Source organism: Barbus barbus, assembly GCF_936440315.1.
Source record: "Barbus barbus genome assembly, chromosome: 7".
Lineage (NCBI taxonomy): Eukaryota > Metazoa > Chordata > Actinopteri > Cypriniformes > Cyprinidae > Barbus > Barbus barbus.
Genome location: NC_136735.1, coordinates 16594204 through 16618296, shown reverse-complemented (window position 1 = coordinate 16618296; position 24093 = coordinate 16594204). Strand labels below are relative to the sequence as shown.

At 34.3% G+C, this 24093-nt stretch overlaps 1 protein-coding gene across 6 annotated transcripts in view; it reads left to right on the top strand.

Annotated features, from left to right (window-relative positions):
• The window catches only part of LOC306873083 (GRB2-associated-binding protein 1-like), a 97520-nt gene that overhangs the window by 23997 nt on the left and 49430 nt on the right, over positions 1 to 24093 (top strand). For 2 of the 6 annotated variants that reach the window (XM_079422108.1, XM_079422106.1), the window contains exon 1: positions 9673 to 10150. The exons of the other annotated variants lie outside the window; for them this stretch is intronic. The gene's annotated coding sequence lies outside the window, so the exon portion shown is untranslated. Of the gene's footprint in view, positions 1 to 9672; positions 10151 to 24093 lie in introns of those variants that run through there. 6 annotated transcript variants of the gene reach the window in all.

The window sequence follows — 24093 nt, the reverse complement described above, 5'->3', positions numbered from 1 at the left end:
TTTATTGTAATAAACTTGAAATCATTTTAATGAAAGTAAGCCTCCCTTCTGAGGAAAAAAAAAACAAAAACAAAAAAACAATTACAAAATAAAGCCATAAGACTTATGTATATCTATATCACACTTTAACATTTTAATGTTTTAAAATGTTATCAAATAAATTTAACAGCTCTTATTTTTGGATAAGTGCTGCACAACAGAGGTATTCTAAGTAAAAACATGGACAAACATGATATTCCTTAAAAATAATGTTTAAATAAATTAATTATAAAGAATAGTATTGTTGTCATAACTTTTAAGTGCTTTGTACAAGGCTAATTTATTTCTGTCAGGACTTCAAGTTAAATTGAACTTTTATTGTGACGGGTTGTAGCAGACCTTTTGAGTTTAATGTTTGACAATGGTTTTTCTCAAATAAAACTGGTTTTCTCTCAGAGCAGCTCTGCTGATGTTTATGTAGACTCTGAAAACACCATTACTGTCATGCATGCATACTTCAGTATGTAGCAGATAAAACGGCGCCACTCATATCTACTTTTGATTTATCCATCCATCAGATTGCGCGTTTTAACTTAAGTGACAACCTCGTTAACGTTATACTGTAAATCCCATGTTCACGACTGCACCGGCATTCCCTCTGCATCACGGAAATTATACGGCCTTATAACTTGTTATAAATGCGACATACCTTTATCTGCACGGAGGGATGATGTCCGCAAATATGAGTGAATATGTTGGATTATTGCCCACTTTGTGTCCACATTTTTTGCAAATTGGATTCGTCCCCACGTTCGTGTTTTTTTTTTTTTTTTTTTATATCATCCAAAGTATTCCCATACTGCAAATTTAAACTTTTTTTTTCGGCGGGGGATGGAGATTAGATACAGTCTCTGTCATTTCAGCAGAGTGAAGCAGCCGAAATAAATTGCATATGCGCGGGTGAGATTATTATATTTTTTTTCATTAATTCTTTTTCAAACCGTAGATATGCAAATGTTTACGGTATGATAACCGCGATAGACCGTCATACCGGTATATCGTTACAACCCTAGTAAGTACTGCCGCTGTAGTTTACACTGAGCACTCGCGTTTGAGAATCTCGAAAGTAAAAGTAAAAAGCGATCGTGCATTTCAATGCTCCGAGTATTAATAGCGGCTCCCTGATGCCCGTATTTTATAATTACCCAACTATATAACTGCGAGAGAAAGTATTGATATATTTTTCCTTTGTTTCCTTCCTACTGAAATGAGCTGCACTGTGAAACAGCCAATCAAAGCCGAGCTCAACATTATTATTCATGACCCTTCCAAATAAGGTAATAACAGACCATTTCATTCTGGGGAGAAATCCTAGGGTTGTAAATGGACATGTAAAACCGTTTATGGAGAATTTTTTTCCCTTACCTAAGCCACATACCTTCTATATAGATATCAGAGAACAATTTAAAATATTGTATCAATGCATTCTATGGCACCTTTAACCTATAGCTAACACATAAAAGCACTCCTGGGAGACTAACATCCTTGTCTGCTAACTATTGAATGTCATACTTTTGTTACAAAAATGCATATACAACACAAATTTGTACAACCCAAATTCCGGAAATGATGGGACGTTTTTTTAAATTTGAATGAAAATTAAAAGAATTTCACGAGCCAATATTTTATTCACAATAGAACATAGATAACACAACAAATGTTTAAACTGAGAAATTTTTAAATTTTATGCACAAAATGAGTTCATTTCAAATTTAATGCCTGCTACAGGTCTCAAAATTGTTGGGACGGGGGATTTTTACCATGGTATAGCATCTCCTTTTCTTTTAAAAACAGTTTTGAAGACATCTGGGCATCGAGGTTATGAGTTTCTGGAGTTTTGGTGTTGGAATTTGATCCCATTCTTGCCTGATATAGGTTTCCAGCTGCTGAAGAGTTCGTGGTTGTCTTTGACATATTTTTCATTTAATGATGCACCAAATGTTATCCAGTTTCTTCATATTTCTCCAGTTTCTCTGAATCTTTTGATGGTGTTATGTACTGTAGATAAGATTTGCAAAGCCTTTCCAGGTAAGTTTCAGTTTAGTTTGCACCAATCCTGGGTTTTAGGTACCATGAAATTGGCTTAGCTTTTAGCTGCGTTCATTGCCATTGTAACTTACACTCCATGGCTAACCTGCTCGGGGGCAGTTTATGTTCTGAGTTAGAGATCTCAAGACCAATCAGATGTGAGCAAAGTGACACTTGTCTGACACAAAAAAAAGTCACTCCCCCAGATTGTCTTGCCCCAAATTAGAGGTCACTTGTACAAAAAAAAAAGTCTGGCTTTAATTATAATTACTTAGTTATTTTATATGATTTATATAATTATATGATTTATATTATTATTAATCCATTACACACAAGCATTTTTAGTTTAACAGTTATTATAAATCATTTCTTTTAAATGAATGTTAATATATACAGATCGTATGTAATATAAATAAGCTGTAGAATCAATAGACAATGCTTTAAAAATGACTACGTGACCTTACATTTGAGTCTCTATCGCTGTATATTTCCAACTATATAAACTAACTTAACAAGTTTCACTTGTGACTGCACTAATAAAGCTAAATCATTTATTTTATTTGGCCTCTTTCATGAACAAGTCATTTTTTTCAGTGTAAATTTTCATTGTAAAAAAATCATTTAAATTCATCATTCTTCAATCCTTTAACCAAGGCTTGTGATTGGCTGTTCAGCAGCGATGTCTCATTCATGTGCACGTGCTCCACAAACTCAGGATCAAAGCCTGAGTTGACAAAGAAAGTTGATGATCAGCATCATGATGCCAACAAAACCAGATTGGAGTGGTTTGGTTTTGTCAACTCAAAGCTAATCCTGTAAGTCTGAATTTGTTCATCTACCATCATGGTACAGGCCCCAGTAGCAGGCATCAAATTTGAAATGAGCTCATTTAGTGGATAAAAGTGTAAAATTGTGAATAAAATATTGGCTCATGCGATTTAAAAGTCTTTTAATTTTCATTTTATTCAAATTGAAAAAACATCCCAACATTTCTGGAATTTGGGTTGTATTTTGTTTAATATAGTTATGATATTGAGGAAACAATTCTTTGGAAGTGATCAGTGGTGACAGGAAGTTGTTTATATATGATCAGAGTATAAAGACTCTAGTTTTACTCTATTCAGAAACATAAGAGAATGTTTTAGGAATAGGAATAGGAAGCATAGGAAACAACTAGAGCGATCTGTGCGGTTTTGCTCAGGTGGCTGTAGTGCCTTAGGTGTATCGGATTAGCATTTGTTGCTCGGTTGATTTTCTTTTATTGGCAGGATGGTGTGTGTTTTAGGATTCCAGTGGTGAGGGAACAGGCCTCAGCTGTCGTAATTCATTCACACCGTCTGCTCTCTAGAGGGCCTCCAAAGGCAGCCTCTGTCTGGGAGTAGGGATGGGGACCTGCCTCTTTAACACACACACACACACACACACACACATAACCATACATAGTCTCTCCCTTTACTCTATGACCTTTCTATTTTTGCTGGGAAGCTCAAGAGTTTTTTTATTATTCACCAGGGCTCCATCAGTTTGATCCAGAGCTCATAATTTTATGTACAGGCTATTTACATTCCTTATTGGTGGGAAACTATTTTGGAAACAGTGTTGCATTTGACTTTTCCTGTTGTTGTTATTGCATAAACCACTTCTATAGTAAGGCTGCAAACATTTTAATTTGTTAATATTTTAATAATTTTTTTTTCTTTTCACAATGGAATGTTATGAGGGGTAGCTGCATGCTACAAACTTGATGTAGGTTACACATCCAGAAGAACCTGAGAACTATGTTCCTGTTTATTGCTGTTTCATGCATAATAAAGTAGTGCTGTCTAAATGGTCAGCTCCATATTCAGCTTTTTAGCAGCATGAAAAACAAAACAGTTATTTCAATTTTGAATATATTACATGTCAAAAGTGAGCAATGTTAATGTCATATGATCATTCTCAATAAGCTGATTTGCTGCTTAATTATTTGTCAGATATTATTGGTGATCAATTATTAATAATGGTTCTTATTGTCAATGTTGAAAACTTTGTTGTTGTTTTTTTTAGAATACTTTGATGAATAGTAAATCTTTACTGTCTTGTTTTTATCAAATTAATGCATCCTTGCTGAATAAATGTTATTTTTTTTAAATATAACTATAATATAAATATAGCCCCCCCACACACACTTTTGAATGCTAGTGCATCACCATTTCCGCAAAAAATATTAACCAGCAAAAACTATTTTCAACATTGATTATAATAGGAAATGTTTCTTGAGCAGCAAATCTGCACATTAGCATGATTTTTAAAGAATAATTTGAGACAGAAAACTGGAGTAATGTCTGCTTAAAATTCAGTTTTGCATCACAACTATAAATGACATTTTAAGTATATTAAAATTTAATTCAATATTACTGTTTTCACTGTATTTTTGATTGCTTGGTGAGTGTAGGTTTTTTATCTAAATTTGTTCTTGCACATAAAAATGCATTTCTAAAAATAAAATGTGATTTATATTATATTGAACAATATAAAATATTAGCAGATGCAATCAAAAAATTGAACCATTGGCCTGACTGGAACAGCTAAAAAAAATCCTTTTTGTTGTGCCATGCGAGTGTGTTTAATAGACCCAGTCTAGTTGCTCAGGATCATTAAATGAATTATATTACTTTTTTCCTGCTAGCACCTATTGAGTCTTGGTCAGTTTTTCAAGAAGTGGTTTTATTTCACAGTTTTTCCGCTATAGTCATGTGCTCCTAGTGTTATCTGTAGTGTTTGTTTGAAGTGCTCAGTGATTGAGCATGACGAGTTTAGCTAATTATAACCTGCTGAAGTGCTCGGTGGCCCTTTGCTATCGATGCCTTAGACATCTGGTTCACAACACGTTTGATTAGCTTTTATTATTGTATGTGTCATTGTCTGCATATCTAGACTAGCGTTGTTTGGTCAGCTGATCCTGAATTAGCCTTTGGCCTAAGTGCTGAACTGCCAAAGTATGTACAGCAATGAGAGGCTTACAGGAAAAGGCAGTTTGTAAACAGATGGAAGCTTTTATTTGCAGGGGATATTTGTTCAGTCTTGTTCTTTCCCATGCAGATATTAGATAAGATGGAAATGGAAGTCACACTTTTTTGTGTTCTCTGTTTTCCATATAACGGGTTGGGTTTTTCTAGTTTTTTTTAACTCTTTCTGTAGTTTCACAATGCGCTGCATGAGGCTTTAGAGTTATTTGATTAAACTGAATGCAGACTTGGCCCTGATTACAAGCCATATCGATTAGATTCGGTCTCTCTTAAGTGGGTGCTATGAATTTGTCAGCACCATTACATTTACACTGTATATTTACACTTGCATATTTTACTTCATTGCATTACTTACTGAATAGAATGCACAAAACTACAGTGTATTGTGAAATATTTTATCCAATATATTATATTTAATAATATATTGGATAAGTCAAGTCCTATGACATTCAGAAAATAGCCTAGATTGAATGCAACAACATTTCTACTCCTAGACATTCAAAAAATAAACAGGCTACATATAATGTTTTATTGCACAAAACTAGCTTAGTACTTTTCTTGACACATACAGTATTGTTGAAGTCAGTCAGTTTATTACAAGTGCTGACTTGAGGTTGCTTCTCTTAATTCTTCCCCTTTAAATCACTATGGATAAGCTCTAAATGATCAAGTCGACCTCACTGGTTTGTCCATTCTTGAATGAATAGTTTTACTGAAAGAAGTTAGCAGCTGATGAAAACACATTTTAGAGGAGAAGTGGAGCAGACATTTAGTTCAAGTTGGCAAATCTTGTGATGCAGACGTCTTGGGTGAGCCCAGTTTAAGAATAGATTTGAGCATTTTCTTTTTTGGAAGGTGCTATTTTAAGGACACAGTTCTTCCCCATAAACATACACTATCAACCGAAGATGGAACCTGTGGTTTGTTCAAGGAATGTTTCGGGCTGATCTGTGTCTGAAATGACTGAACTGTATCATGCACTCTTAGTGCCAGAATTTTTGGATTTGTATGCAGGTTGCAATTACAACATCAATTATTATCATTGTTGCTGTTGTTGTTTTAAATATTGATCATATAAATGAAGTATTTATTATATTTATTTAATAATTATAATTCATTTTAATTATATAATAATAATATAAACTATAAAAAGTATAATATTAATAACATAAACTAATTATAATAACTATTTTAGTAAAGTTAAATGAATATAACATTTGTAACTGTAAATATTTTAATGATAATGATGGTTTTTATTGTTGTTATCATCATCATTATTATTATTATTATTATTTTATGATAAAATAACTAATTTAGTCAATTATATTACTAATTATTATTAATAATAATAATGATAATAACATCAATAAATAACAATTATAATATCTATTTTAGTAATGTTAAATATGTAACTTCATATTTTAATGATCATGATTGTTTTATTATTATTATTATTATTTTAATATAAAATAAACAACTAATTTAGTCAATATTAATAATAATATTAATATTATTCAATTAAAATTATAACTTAGTAATGTTAAATATAAAATATTGTAACTTAGCAGTTAATTAATTTGGAAGATAATGATAATAATAGTTTTATTATTATTATTATTATTATTATTATTATTATTAAAAGGTTGCAGTATGAAGCAGATTTTATTTTAGGCTAATCCCTGAGATTCAACACATCTTAAGCCCTATTCGGACGGGATTAGTTTTACATGGGGAGGTGGGGTAAAGTAATTTATTACCAGAGCTTCTCAGTTATTTTAGTCCCGTCCGAATGCGCCATCTCAGTAATCATGACAGACAATGTCAGTAAAGATTATGGCGAGAAATGACCTCAGGTGATACTAATACTAAAAATATACATAAACATTCCGTAATTTCCTGTAATTTTCTGCAGTTTTTCAAATATGGAGGCGCTTAAAAAAACGTTCAGTTGCGTTCTAGGCAGAGCGACAAGTCGGTGGCAAACCTCAATTCCTTTCAACATAAAACGATGCAGGATTAGTCAAATAATACCAGCTACGCTAATCTTCCTCTCTCTCTGACAGCGAGTTCATATCACACGCAGCAGTGCTACATAGTCATGCCTCCTGTCAATCACTCAGCGCATCACTCGTCTTGTCTAAACCATCTCAAGCATTTTTACTGTTACAGAACGATGAAGGGCACTTACATTCAGGAAGTAACATAACACGCATGTGACGACAGGCAGGTGACGGCGGTGCGTAAATCGAGTTACCCCTCCCACTTCTGATAGTTTTACTGAGATTTCTAATCCCGTGCGAATTGGCCATTAATATTACAGACGTCCTGTGATAAAATTACATCACCCCATCTACCCCTGTAAAACTAATCTCATCCGAATAGGGCGTTAGACTGTAATCATATACTGTATTAACATGGGGAAAAGCATAGATATACACTTTACAAGGTTTGTTTCAGAGCCTCTTTTTTTCCTAGAGTCCCATGATGCACAGGAGTGTAAGTTTGTGAGGCTACTCATCTGCCCCCCTTGCGCTGTCTCTCTTTCCATCCTTTCTCTTCTGTTGCTCTTCTGCTCCTGACGTGTCGTTCTCTTGCAGACCCAGCTGCCTGACAGCAGCATGGCGACCATTTCCTGTGCTGCTGTGCTACCGCTGCTGATGCTTCCCAGATGGCTGTAGAAAGCTCTTTCTCTTTATTTGGAATAAAGCCTAGTCATGGGCCTGAGTACATTAAGAGGAGGTGTTGGAGAGAGAGTGAAATGAGTAGGCTGCAGGAGCTGCGCTGGAAAACAGACCTGTGTGGGATTGAAGAATCAGTTTTGGCTATTGTAGTGACACTCCAGAATGACTGACATAATAATCTAAATTTACTGTAAAAGAAAATGTGTGCCCTGTGAATATTACATCAGAGATATGCAACCTGGATTAGTTTATTGTGCTGCTCCAAAATGAAATGAAAATTCTTGGCCAGTGGCCATAACCAAAAATTTGGCTTCTCTGCATTCTCACATGACAGGCTCTTTTTGTGTACTATATTACTAGGCAAATCACAATCTCTGTGCAAGCATGGAAAATAAATCTTCATTAATGCACTAATAATATGTAGGAATAGGGATGTTAATGCACAATTAGAAAGCAAAATAATACCCTGAAATCGTGCGGCATGCTGAACGTTTAAGGCAGTGATTCCTGCTTTACTGTTCACTGCATCCATGGCAAAGGAATTTTATTTTACTCAGTTTGAGTTAGCTGTCTAAGTGGAACCAGCAAAATATTGATGAAAAAAGTTTGTTTCTGTTACATTGTCTTTACCTGCTGTACTCAAAAACAAACATACTAGTCGCTGTTGTTGATTCATGAAAGCATACTTTGGGTTTATCTTCAGTATGTGTGCACTGTATAGCCAGATTTTCGAACCTTGCATACTTTATGTAATTAAAGTTGTGAAACTTGAATTGGTATCATTACTGACTGGTTGTTCATATGGCATTGTGTAGTTAAAGATACACAATATGTAATGATAGTAAAATATTAACAATTTATTTTGGTCACACTTTATTTTAAGGTCAAAATCTCACTTTTCACAAACCATTAACTACACTTTTGCCTCAATAAACGACTAATTTGCTGCCAATTAATAGTTAGTAAGGTGGTTGTTAAGTTTAGGTATTGGGTAGGTTTAGGGATGTAGAATATGGCCATGCTGAATATGTGCTTTATAAGTACTAAGAAGCAGCCAATATTTTACTAATAGGCATGCTAATAAACAACTAGTTAATAGTGAGAACTGGTCCCTATACTAAAGTGTTACCTTTAAACTATTAAAATGGCATGGGTAGGTTTTGGTTACAGTTTTGGTAACACTTTGTAGGTACCTTGAACTAACAATAAGCAATACGGAATAATTAAACACAAAACATATCTTACATATTACATTTTTAACATCCGTTAATTTATTATGAATGAATTAACAACGAACAACAGTATATTTAAAAATTAAGATGAACCTAGATTAATAAAAAAAGACCACATTGAGAAGTGAAGATTTTTATACTTTATTCTCCCTCATCTCTTTCCAAACCCATACGACTTTCATTTATATTTGAGACACGAATTAAGGATGCTTCTAATAAAACCAGAGATTTCTGTCCCTTTTAAAGTGTCAAAGTCCAAAACTTTGACACTTTAAAAAGTTAATAAAGAGATTATAAAAAGTATATATGAATAATGTAATCCAAGTCACCTGAAGAGACAAAATTGCTTTATATGATGAACAGATAGGCTCTTATTCACGTTTAAACACTGACCCATCACACACGTGCAAGAGCGTATTAAATATGGGAAATGGAAACTCAACTCTAACTGTAACAGAAACTCATTTGCTGGTAAGTAAATGATAACAGAACTTTCATTTTTAAGAGTTAGTAAACTAACTCTTTATCAAGTTGAAACTTATTGTAAACTGCTACATATTTAATATGGTTAAGACCAGTTATGGTGTTTGAACAATAAAGAGGTGGACGAGGGGCTTCTAGGTTTTGGATTAAATGATTCCCAGCCTCTCCCTGTCCCTACTCAGGATCACAGTGGGCTACTAGGAGTGTGTAGGAGGGGTCAAGCTGGAGACAAGCTGTGAAATGCCGCCGCCACCCCGTGTAATTTCTCAGGTTACCGTGAGTCTGCTGGGGCCTGGCTCGCATTGGACTACCCTTCCCCCTCGTTGCGAGTGAGCTCTCAGCGACAGTCTGTGAGAGTGCTCTCTCTCCTGATTGCATTAGAAGCGCTGTTCAATGTGGCTTGATATCTCCAGCCTGGCATCGTGCCAACAGAGATAGTGTTCATGTGTATAGCTGTGAGAAGCAAAAATTCCTTCAGTATAGACCATGCAGACCACAGGCTTGTTTCTGATGTGAATGCAGTGCTGTGGACACCTTGTCCACTCCAGAAGTGCTGATTCGGGATGTCTTGTTTACAGCCTTCATTTGATTCCTAATTATTAGTTCAGTAACCTTCATTATGCTTTTTCCGAGAAGTTTGGATTAAGTTTCACTCCAGTAAATCTGCTCATCTCTCAAGGTCAGTACGGGTTCCTTTCATTTCCTCATTGCACGTTTTGTTGATCTTACTGGTTTTGGAGAAAGACACCTGGCTTACACTGCAGACGAGTGGCTCTAGAGTTTCTGTTGTGGTCTCTATATGAGCAGGTGCTTACACCCTGCAGGTGTTTTAACTGCGGAGTGTGTATGCTTGACTTTGGAACCTGAAACATTCACTGGGTTATTATATTCTCTGTTTGATGATGACCATTTACATGTTTTTTTCCCACCCAATTTAAATTTGCATCCGGTGCATGTGTGAAAGCTTAAATTTATTTGGTGTGCATGCTTTTACCTGTCTCTGCTTAATGGAAAATCTGTAAGTGAGCCATTTTGTAGGATGATTTCCTTAAAACTTGTAGACACTGACACTCTGTGACATTATCAAAACATTAGTGTTTGTTTGAGAGCCCAAAACAGCAGCGGCTCAAACAAGGCGTTGGCATGGGACTGTCTGTTTGACTAACCAATGGAAACCATTAGAGAGTGTTCGCAAAACATGTTTGGAAATGTTTGATGATGCCAGCTGCACAGAAATTATGCATTTTAACTTTTTGTTCTGAGTTTTGTGTCCTTCAGAAATAACTTTTTATATTTTATTAAAGTTTGAGTGAAATTTAATTTCACCTTATCTATTAAATAAATGCATGTTATTGATCTTATGACTGATTTATCCATGCATGTTTTGTTGTTTTTTTTTGTTTTTGTTTTTTATTTATTTTACCTTGTAATTTTTAATTAAAAAGCACCTTCTCTCTGGTGATGTGTGCTGGATGTTGCCAAAAAAATGTGCTTAAACTTCTTTTTCTTAATCTATAGCAAACTCACATTCACATCTCCCTCCGTCCAATCAACAACTGATGGATAGAACTAAGTTTTTCATTTCACCTGGGGAAACATCAGAATACAGAAGAAACGATCTGTTATGTTGCAACTTCAATATAAAAACAACTAGTCTTGCAGTGTTCTTTGGTGTATGGTTTTTAGAGTTCTTATGGTCATGGAAATATCAGGGAATTTTAAAATAGGCCTAGAAAAATAAAAAAAGAAATTATTCAATATGAATAGTTTTAGTAATTAAATATGAAAAATTTAGTTTGTGAGAAGTTGCTCATTGTGACAGCAGATCCTGTGCTTTTATGCATAACAGGAAATAAATGTTTTGGAAATGAATTTCTACGATTTTGTTCGAAAGGTGTGAAAACTGTATTTTGTGGTTTGTGCGTATTTACAGCCTTTTTGCTCACACTTTATTTTTAAAGGTCCAATTCTCACTATTAACAACCCATTAGGCTATCTGTGACATGTGCCTCAGGAAACTATTAATTTGCTGCTTATTAATAGTTAAGGTAGTTGTTAAGTTTAGGAATTAGGGATGTAGAATATGGTCAAGCCGAATGTGCTTTACAAGCACTAACATCAGCCAATATGTTAATAATAGGCATGTTAATAAGCAACTAATAGTGAGAATTGGTCTTTATACTAAAGTGTTACCACCTTTTCTAGCAGTCATGTTTAACGTTGGTGTACTAGCCAAATAAGCTGAAAAACTTAGAAAGTCTTGTCTGGGTTTTCTTCCTGACACCTGAGTCTTGGAGGTCACTGTCCGTTTTTGGCCCCTGCTATCCTGTGCACAGGGTGTTTTGGGTACTAAAAAAGAGGGAATTGTTTGTTTGGGCAGGCGGTCGGAGAGACCCAAGCAGTGCTCCAGTCATGTGAAGAAAGGCTGCCAAGGCCAGAAGAATGTGTTGAATGTGAATGACGCAGCTTTGACGGAGACATGTGACTTTGAGAGTGATAGATGGAAAGGAAAGGGGATCGGGGAGGAGGGCAGTTGACTCATGCAGGCGAAGTGCCACCCCGCTGACCTTTTTTATGCCAGCATAACTATCGCCCCCTTGGCTCAAAGAGCAGGGATAGAGGGAACTGAAGAAAAGAGTGCCTACCCTGTTTGCGTATATCTGAGTTTGTTGATGTCATGCCCCTTTGTTTCTCTCCTTCTTGGTCAGATGACTAGCCCATGCCTTACCACTTGGTGTTCCACAGCTAGTGCTTAGACGTAATCCGTAACCTTTGAAATGTCTTATAGATGGCTTTATAAAGGCCACTCTACACACTCTCATAAATACACTTGCAAACGTTTGTGCTTTTGTTTTTAAATGTCAGCATTATTATACATATTAGTCTCTAAGTGTTGCATGTGGTCAGGCATGATATATTGGCCAATATAATCATATTATTGAACAGTACTTTCTTAGCTGCTAGACAGTTAGTCGTATTATATAAACACACATCAGGGTTTGCTGGATATTAGCATTATATGAACAGCGTATAGTAAAAGCGATCAAGCAGAGTGAATTAAATCAAAGTTGGGCTTTTATACAGAATAATTAAATAGTCACGAAAATGGTTTTCAGCATGCTGTAAAAAGCTATCCAAAGCATGAAATTGGCTAACTAGTATTTCAATCAATCAATCAATCAATCAATAATAATTTTATTCCGGTCCTCACAAACAAATTTTCACAAAATAAATAAAATACATTGTTACCGAAAAAGGAGTAGGCAGAAGCCTTGCTTATTATGCCTACCTTTTATACATAATTAACTGAAAGGGCGACACTTTTCACCAAGTTAAATAATTCAAACATAATTCAAAATAAACAATACAACCACAATTTATTTATACTGAGTCATATAATTATTTTTCACCTTGTTTTTATACATTTTCTTAAATGGGCAAAGTGAATGACATACTTTTAGTTCCTTATCACATTTATTCCATAGATTTACCCCTTTAACAGATAAGGACCTGCTTTTAGCATTAGTTATTGCCCTTACTTTTTTGAGCATATACAATCCTCTTAAATTATACTGACTTTCTCTTATTTTGAACAGCCTCTGAATACAATTTGGAAGTAAATTATTGTAAACTTTGTACATTAACTGTAAAGTATATACAGTAGATCAACTAAATCGACAAATTTTAATGCATGTAAATTAATAAACAATTTATTTGTTGGTTTGTAATAATCAACCTTTTTAACAATCCTAGCTTTCTTTTGTAACCTATATATTGAATTTAAGTTGGTTTTATATGTGTGACCCCACACCTCCACACAATAAGTAATGTATGGAACTGTGAGCGCACAATACTATATATATATATATATATATATATATATATATATATATATATATATAATATATATATATTTATTATTATTATTTTATATTTATAACACCCAAAAATGTATTTTCATACACACTTTCTATTTCCTTATTATTAATCATTAGTTTCACGTAGTGGTGTCAAAATTAGCGCGTTAACGCATGCTATTAATTATTTTCAGATTAACGCGTTAAAAATATTTAATGCAATTAACGCAGGGCCGGGCTAGGGTTGGCCACCCCATTCGCAACTGCTGCCTCTGTCTCTTTTTTTCTTGCAAAGGATTGCGTTTATTTAGATGCAGAATGTCTTTATGACCACATCAAACGGGAGAAGTTTCAGACACGTGCTCTATACGTCGCCTCCACGCCAGACGCGAGTCAAACAAGCGCGTAAAAGATACTGTGCTCGTAGCGCGCACTCTTCAAATACATGCACATAGGTGCCGGTGCGCGTTGTAGCCTATATCATTTCATATCATACAGCGAAAGAAACTACGTGCATGCAATGTCGTAGTTAGGCCGTCAGTTAAGGCATGAAGTTACCAAAAAGGCGATTTAAAGCTGCCTTAAACTGTGTGCATGCATGCAATATGTTATATATGCGTCACATTTAAGTACATGTCTCTGAAATGGTTTTAAAAACTCCAGCACTGTCTCCCTCATCTAAAATACCCAATTCAACTCATCCGCTCATTAGTTGAGACTTTCAGACCTGAAGTGAGTCAGAAAATGTTAAGAGATTTGTGAGAAAATAAGATGCATGTCAGATCCCCATCACCTTCAGCAGCAGCAGCTTTTAAAACAATAGCAGGCAAATAAGTTAATAACCAGCTGCTGTGATGTCTATTAATCCAAGTACAAAAGAAAAAAGAGCAAATCAATAACTTTTATAGTTTTAAGGGGTTCATCTATATTTAATTTAGAATTTAGTGTTTGGTAAGTATTCATTTTCTGTATATTTCTGCTGAAGGTCACAGCTAGCTAAATATGTCATTTATTATAATGGGTTCATGTGAAGATTGTTTTAAGTTCACTTAAATTAGACGTTAAGTCTAATAAATGTTAAAATTGATAGCTCTCAATTATACTGTAATGCTGAATGGCTACAGTCAATGGTTAAATATTCAGGGGGCAAACTTTTTTTTTTTTTATAGAGACATCAGTAGTATTGATATCAGTGATGCTGGCCTTCAATCATAAAAAAGATACCATTAAAGAAATATAAAAAATATACTGTCTTTATGTTGTTTGTACATTGTACATTTGAAGATTGTTTATTTAAAAACTTGAATGTTAGGTGGGGTTAAGCGTGATTAATCACGATTAATTTTAGAAAAATGTGTGATTAATTAGTTAATTTTTTTAATCGATTGTCAGCACTAGTTTCACGTTATTGTTACTTTGTCGATGACTGAATATTATAAACTTTGTTTTACTTAAATTCAGTGAAAATCTGTTATCTTCAAACAATTTTTTGAAAACCCTCAATTCTACTTCCACTGTATTCAGAAACTGTTCCAAACTTTTCCCAGAACAATATAAATTAGTATCATCAGCAAACAAAACCATTTTTAATACTTTAGACACTTTACAAATATAATTTATGTACAGTACAAACAACTTAAGGTCTAGCACCGAACCTTGCGGCACACCACAAATAACTTTCATTAAATCTGATTTAACATTATTAATTTGTACAAATTGGTGTCTGTTATCACGGTAACTTTTTATCCAAGCAAAAGCTTTCCCTCTTATACCATATCTCTCCAGTTTCATCATTAATAATCCATAATCGATAGTGTCAAAAGCTTTTTTTAAATCTAGGAACACCCCCACAGTATATTCATTATTATCCATTGAAGAAGAAATCTCTTCCACCAGTTCCATGACAGCATTGCGGTCGACCTTCTTGTTCTAAAACCATACTGATGATCACTCAATTTGTGTTTATCTATAAAATTATGAAGCCTACGCACAAATATTTTCTCTAAAATTTTCGAGAACTGGGAAAGAGTAACGATCTCCACTTTTAAAAATAGGAATATCTTAAACTGTTTTCATATTACTAGGGAATATTCCTGTTAGAAAGGACTGATTACAAATGTGTGTAAATGGTTTTACTATATGTTCTATAATACTTTTTATTAACGACATGTCAATATTACAATCAGTGGAATATTTATTCTTACAGTTGTTAACAATGTCGAGTATTTCCTTTTCGTCAACTCCCCTTATAAACATTGAATAATCATTACTGGAAATATTAATTTAATCTATCCTATCCCCAGTTCTTTGCTCCACGATCACTTTTGCTAAATTGCTCCCAATATTTACAAAATACTCATTCAATTCTTTGACAATGTCATTCATTTTATTTATACTTAATTTATCATCGTTAACAAAATAATTTGATGTATAAAGGCTTAAACACCTACAAAAAAGTCTCATTGCTTGTAAAATAAAAAATATTTATACTACAGTTATACTACAGATATTTTAAAAATTATTTGTATTTATTAAGTTTTTACATTGCAATTACTAAAACTTGGATAACTAAAAATAAAGTTAAAATTCATCAAATTAGTGATTTTAAAGTAATGTAGACATATCATAAAGTTTATTACTTTTTAATTTTTTAAATATCAATTTACAACCAAATAATAACCATATTTAACATACGAAAACGTTCTAATATATGATAGATTTTTTATTTGTTTTTGAAAGGGTCTTGAAACCCTAAAACACATTTTTTTAAAGATTTATTACTAAATTGATTGCTAATTTATTTATTGCTCAAACAGGATAGTCTGAGAAAGAAGGTGAATAGGATCATAGTGGATAACAAGCTGGGAATTGAACTCTGGTTACCCTAAAGCACAATTAAACAAATCAACTTTTATATAATGTAGCTACTTTTTAAAAATATCTCTCGGCCATAGGAGCACTGATAATGCTGCTCTGAAATCTACTCCAAGATACTTTCAATTCTAATTTCTTACTACAATGGTGTATGTTCAAAAATTGTAATTATTTTAAACTGAAGTGTCTGTGTATCTATCAGCAGCCTGAGTGAACTTTACATTAGGTTAATAGCTATTGATCAGTGACCTGGTTTCTACTTTGACAAGCACGCTGTAGTACAGCAGTCACAGTTTAGTTGTCCTTCAGAAGTGTCTTATCATAACACGTCAAACAGTGCTTCAGTGCAAGTGAGGGTGAACCACAGACAGCTTCTGTGTATTCACTGAACTACTTTTAATTGTGGCACATGGGAGAGAGGCTGTGATGAAGGCTTATGTCTTTATCTATAGAATCATTAAGAAGGGAAAGACATAAGTGTTTGTTCAGCACAATCTGCTGTTTCCATTGTGTCTATTAACAACACAAATATTGTTATACTGGTGATACATGTGGCAAGATCAGCACATTTTATTTATTTTTTTACCTAAAATGTCAGGAAACGTTATAATTAAAACTCATAAATCACAATCAGTGCTACAACTAAAAAAAGTGTCAATGTTCAGAGAAAGTTAATGTCCATCTCCATTCCCATATATTCCACATAATGTTAATTAAATCATCACATATGTTAACGAGTGACCTGCAGGCATGTTTTCTCCCAGTCTGCACCAGTACACAATGTTCTCTGTAGGGGGTCATTGCTCTAATGGGCTGAAATCATGTGTTGTACACACCTCTAACCCTTTACCACCTGCTCGGACTTTAACAAGACTGTAATTTATGTATGCGCACAGCCACAAAATTTATTTTTTTTTTTATTTTTTTTTTTTATGTCTAACTGTTAATGTGATTTATTGTATCAATTATCTTTATTTTGTATTAATTTATTCTAAGTAACTTAATAAATATATATATATATATATATATATATATTTTTTTTTAATATATATATATATATATATATATTTTAATATATTAATATATATATATATATATATATATATATATATATATATATATATATATATATATATATATATATATATTATATTTTAATTCTATGTTATTATTGCATATTATACAGTTCAAGTATATATTTATAAAAGATCAGGAGCATATTTCTTACCCTGGGTTTCATAATATAAACATACTTAATTTTTTGTTATATCGGTGCATTTATAATTAAATTTAAATCAGAGATTCTTTTATTGTTTACTTTAACAGTTTTACTGGCTGAATCAAAAATACAGTAACGGGTGATTTTACAGAGTCCTTTTCAAACATGTTACATGCACTTACTATAGTCATAACAGTAAATTATGCAGAATTACATGCAACTAACCTTAACCTTATAGTAAAAACACATTACATATATTACTCAGTACTTATACTATTACATTGTAACAAGGCCACCGTAAAATAAAATGAAACCCAAAATACATAAAAAATTATTGAATTGTAATTTTGTATTGCCTTCATAATCAACAAATATTTCATGAGTATTTAGTGTTTATCGCCAGTAATAATAATTCTCTTAAGGCCAAACCTCAAAAATCCTGTGAGTGTAGATACATACAGATATAACGGTATACAATTCTTTAGCTCTTATTTAGTCTTTATTACCCGCGATGTGCAATAATTTAACATGTAATGTATTCAGTGTTGATGTTTTTCATTTATACAATATATTTAAAAATTATAATGCACTGCTGAAATTATTCTCAGTTGTCTGTAGAGTTGTCTGCACAGCCCTTTATAGCCTCTCTTGCTCCAGATTCAGATCCAGTTCTGCTGTTAAGGTGTGGATGAGATTATAGTAGAAAACACTGATCAGAAGACTTCTGTCCAGCGACCCACACCTCTCACAGTCCTTTTGGGACACTAATGCTCAAGTCGCTCATGCATTGTATTTGCCACTTAAGAAGTCTTCCTTTTGCTGCAGAGTTATATGGCAGTCATAAATAACTGAATGACAAACATCAGATGTGGTATTGTTTGGGACTTATCTAATCAGTGCAAGAGAAGCGTGTGAAGGATGCTCCGGGATGTGGCCTCTTTTTCCTTATCTTCACTACGCCACGGCTCCATTTCCTGTACCTCTCGCTTCTTTAGGTATATAGGGACAATTACATTTGGGCCAAATAAATTCTAGTCTCTGCACTAAATGTGATTTGCTGTGGTTAGTCTTGGCCTGAGATTGGATTATGCCGGGTGATTGGGATGACACACATTATCACAAGAGGCTACTGGAGAGAAGTGGGAAAGATTGAGAGTGTGCACACGCACACATGCTCAGTCACAAAGCTGTATGAATTCTGTGATCTTACAAAACTTTGCCAGTATTTTTTATTTTTTTTTTAGTAGGGCTGGATCTTGCTAGTACATTCTATTAGTACTTGTTATGCAAAATGCATCTTTGTCCAGATTTTCGTGTTATCTGGCCGGAAAAAAACAGCGTGCACCACCTTGCAAAAGCTTCTAAGATTTCTTTTAATGTTAAAATCTCTTATGCTCATCAAGGCTTCATTTAATTAATCAAAAATGCAGTAATAAAACTGAGAAATAATTCAGTAAAACATAATATTGTGTATATTTTACATAAATGTTATATATTATACTCATTTGAATCCCAGCATTACTCCAGGTTTCAGTGTCACGTGATCCTTCAGAATTTATTCTAATATGCTGATTTGCTGCTCAAGAAACATTTCTTGCTATTATCAATTTTGCTGCTTAATATTTTTGTATGATATTTTTTTCCAGGGTACTTTGATTAATAGAAAGTTCAAAAGAACAGCATTTACTTGAAATATTTTTTTTTTTTTACATTTTATAAGTTGCTTTAACATCGTTTCTGATCAATTGAATACGTCCTTGCTGAATAAAAGTATACATTTTTTTTCAAAAATTTAAATAAAAAACTTACTGACCCCCGTCTTTTGAACAGTAGTGTATAGTATACTATTTATTAATTTATTAGCTATATTTATCACGATGTATTCAGTTTCTTAAACAGAGTTCTTAGACAGTTCAAATATTTAGTTGACGTATTTTTTATTTTACAGTGTTAAATGTATTTATAATATAGTAATAACAGTAAATGATTCATAATTACATGACATAACTTTATAGTTACCCTATAAGTACATGTGAATTAATATTACTCAGTAAGACCTATAAGACCCAAAGCGCCCAGTCTCGACAGGTATCACTGGAGTGGCTGCAGCCTTTCTTCTTCACTGTGTAAAGAAAAGGCTGTTGTTGTCATCTAAGGGAAGGTGGAGTGTAGGAAAAGAAGAGAGGGAGAAAGGGGGAGGAGGTGGCCTCTTGTTATTTTCAGTCTATTGTGTCTACTTCCTGTAGGTCAGGGGTTATTGGAGTAGGGAATTGCAGACTAGCTGTGGAGCAAAAGTGAGACAGACCTTCCATAAACTCAGAACATCAACACCACAGGGGCAAGATCAGTTTGCCAAAAACTCTGGACTAGCAACAATCAACCTCAACGGGTAAATACAAGACAAGATGTTGGAATGATGCTGCTTTATGCTTCCGACTCTTTCCAGTTTTGTCTGCCAGACGGTATCCTGTTTTGGAAGAGCCGTAGTATTTATATTGAGCTTTTCCTCTGGTGTTGCTCGAAGAGGACTCTCTCTTGTTCTGCAGTCCATTTATGAGCGTTTGCGGTTTTGTGTGTGCATTAGTGCGCTCACTGATGTGTTTACTGGCTTTGCAGTCTCGTGACCAGAAGTGGAAGAGATCGGAAGAGGTTGGAATTGTTTTTGAAATGTCTCTTATGTAACTCGTGGGCTTCCTGAGAGCAGCCATATTAAAGCCCGGGTAATGGAGAGAGGGAACCTCTTTTACCATTAGCTAATATGGCCATGGCCAAATCACATTAACGCTGGACTGCAGCTCTGCAGGAAAAGATGCGAATCAAAAACACCATGTTGCTCCTTCCAGTCCTGCATCACCTATTGTGAATCAGGTTGGTGACTGCATTGTTTTGGTTAGCCTAGTTCCAAAAGTGACTAATAAAAGCTAAATAGTCCTTGGTATGATTTAATGGTTTCTACTTAATTCTTAGTGGGCCTACTTAATGTGAACAACCAAACTTTGACTGTTCTGTGAAGTCTTCTAAAATATTAATTATTATTATTGCTAGTAATACATTCTATAATAATTATAATTAATAAGTTAAATTTAATTAAAATGTTTAAATAATAATAATTTATTATTATTATTATATTCTCAATACTAGAGATTGTAACGATACCCAGAGATTAGTAGTTGATACCAGCTAATTTTAAAAATTGGAATCAAATTTAATGAAGTCTCAGCTAAAATATCTTTGAACACACTCTCTTAAAGGGATAATTCACCCAAAAATGAAAATTACCCCATCATTTACTTACCCTCAAGCCGTCCAAGGTACTGTATATATGACTTTCTTCTTTCAGATGAATCCAGTCAGAGTTATATTAAGAAATGCCCTGGCTCTTCCATACTTAGTGGCAGTGAATGGGGTTCAAGATTATGAAGTTCAGTAAAAGTGCATAAATCTATCTTAAAAAGTGCTCCACATGGCTCTGGGGGTTAATAAAGGCTTTATAATCAGAATCGATGCCTTTGTGTTAATATAATATCCATATTTAAAACTTAATAAACTGCTATCTCTAGCTTCCGCAAACTGTTGCACACACGTTCATGAGAGATGTATGGGAGAAATATGGATATTTTTCTTGCACAAATGCATTGATTGAAGGCCTTTATTAACCCATCGGAGCCGTGTGAAGCACTTTTAATGATGGATTTTTGCACTTTAGTTTGCTTAAAAATCTTGATCACCATTCACAGCCATTATAAACCTTGGAAGAGCCTTCATTTTTAATGTAACTCCGATTGTATTCATCTGAAAGAAGAAAGTCACATGTACCTAGCATGGCTTGAACATGAGTAAAACATGGGGTAATTTTATTTTTGGGTGAACTATCCCTTTATCATTAAAGCACAACACGTGTCAGTTTTTCTTCAAGAAAAATAAAGAAACAGTAAAGAAGTCAGCGAAAAACAGAGAAACTAATTATTAGAAGTACTGCAAAGATAACATTTTAATATTATTTTAGTATCTACTTGGAAACCAAGTACAAATATATTTGACATTTGTACCATATAGTGAAAAATCATGTTGCATGTACAATACACTTTAAACTGTATAGCACCAAATCTTGATATACCCCCTTTCCACCAGCAGGAACCAGGTGCTGGTTCAGAGCCAGTGTTATTGCCGGTTCTTAGTTGGTCGACTGGCGAGCCCTTTAAGAACTGGTTGCTTTTCCACAGGCTAGAGAGCCAAGCCAGGTCTTACGTCACTGAATTCGTTTCATGTTTCGTCTCGCTAGCACGGCCGCGGCAGCGCAAAACACAACAGACTTGTTTGAGGTGCATCGGCGCCATGCAGACAGATCGATCATTCGATCGGCACACAACACATTAAAGCACCGCGAGAGCGATCCAAAAGCATAAAGAGCCGTCTGCTTTCCAGTTGCTCCCGCAGCACCCTGATGCCTCGCACCGAATGGTCCACGCAGGGCCGATCCATCCCGAACAAGCCTAAACAAACTATCAACAATGGCAGACGTTGCGTTGCATTTGATGTTCATGGCTTTGCAAACCTACGTCGGCCATTTTTGTTGAAGAAATACAATGCAATATGGCACATCTTATAGTTCATAGCACCATTTGACAAAGGTGCTGTATAACACCTTTAAAGATATAAAGATATAAGCTATATAGCACCAAAAGTGGTTCCACAATGATTACGAGCCAAGAACCACTTTTAGTGCTATATAGCACCATTTTTTTAGTGTATAATAACATATTGTATACAATAACATGCAAAATAATAAGTTAGCTCACAAACATTTTGCTCGTTGCTAGTTCTGACTTAAGTGTCCCTGCACAATGTTTAGAAATAGACTGTTACTTAAACAGCTCAGTGTTCCATTTGCAACTGCATGTTAATCATTATTGTTGTTGCAACTAATGTGTAAGAAACTAAGGATACCCTCCTGCGTTTGGACACTTTAAGGAAGCCCCCCCCCCCCCCCCCCCAACATAAACCAGTCTAAACTTAGTCGTGACCAACCATGTAGTGAACGAGTGACAATGGAGGAAAAACAGGATGTCTTTTTCTCAAAGTATGTGTTGGGAACAGATGACCAGGAAGATGAAAATTGCCAGCGAAGTGGAAACTTCCACTTTGTATCTTTGCCCAGTTGAGACCGGTTGCTCATCTGTTGTCCCACAGCCAAGTGTGATGGTAAACTGTAAATGATTAAGCCTCTCTTTCCTTCTCCTGCTTACGTTTTTGCCCTGTTCCACACTCTATTTTGCGCTCCTTGGTTAATGTTTGAATCCCATCTCAGTGCTGCTTTCAGAGATCCAGCTGCTGCATCTGTACTGGCTCTTAGATCACATTTCTTCTGCAGAAGGAGAGATAAAGAAACTAAACCAACTGTAGAGAGGAAATGAAACCAGGCCATTCCCCTGGGATTATTGTTAAGGGCTATTGATCGCTCTCTCTCTATTTCTCTGCCCTAATGATTGATATGGAATGACCTCGGCTTGAAAACATACTGCTGTTCTTGTCCTGCGTATGTGCCACTTTGGCGGTCTTTTGGAAAGGGAGCAGTGTGGAATAAGAGACGGACATCCGACTCAGCAATTTAGCGCAACATCCAAGGACAGCCAGAATGTTTTTTTTAAGCACAGTGGATGGTGGGTCTCCTAGTTAAACTGTAATCATTTGCATTAAATGTGATGCTGATGTTGCACACACCTAGACATAGGACCATGTGCAATTTTGTGAGAGTTGTGGGACTCTCTAGCACCGTGTTTTTATCTTGCGTGCGTCTCATACTGGATTAATAGTGAAGTTTCACAATATCAGAATTTCCCAGAGAAGACACCATTCCAGGATCAAGGTGAGAGAAATGTTAATGCATAGTTTTATTATTGATTTATATTTCGCCGTTGCTTTTGAAGCATATCATTTTGAGCAACCATATGCTCCGTAGTGTTGTCACGATACTGGAATTCCTAACTTCGATACGATACCTTGAAAAATATCGATATTCGATACCATTTTCGATACCACGGAGAAAAAAACTGCCACAATATTAAGGGGGTAATTTTTTTTAATTTAAAGATAAATGTAACAAGTCGAGAACATGCGGTATATTTTACATGAACAAAAAAATGTCTTGAGGTACTGCATTTTATTTATTTATTAATCTTTTATTAATCTTAGTTAAATGTTAATTGAAACTAACGTTTACTAATACATGTACTAATTAAAATCCAAAGTTTTATTTGTTGATATTCTCATTTGCTTCATAACCAAAATATTTCGCCCTATGAAATCCATTTTATTTTTCCCCAAATTCCGTTTTATTTTTTTCTACATTCAATTTTTCCATTTTAATTTTTCTGGATTCCGTTTTTTTCCGTTTGAATTTTTCTGGACTCTTTTTTTTTTAATGGTCAAATTAAATGCTATTAATCTAAAAGCATGTCTAATTCATTAAAATCATGAAAATTATACAATTTATCATTTAATTTATTAAAAGTGTAACAAAAATGACACGTTTAGGGCCGTATGAAATGTTTTATTTTTTTCTCACCTTATGTTTTATTGTTACTAAATTCTGTGTTTTAGCATGTCTATTATGTGAATGCATACAAACAATTTTTATTTATTCTTACATTAGCCTTATGAAATGTGTTTTCC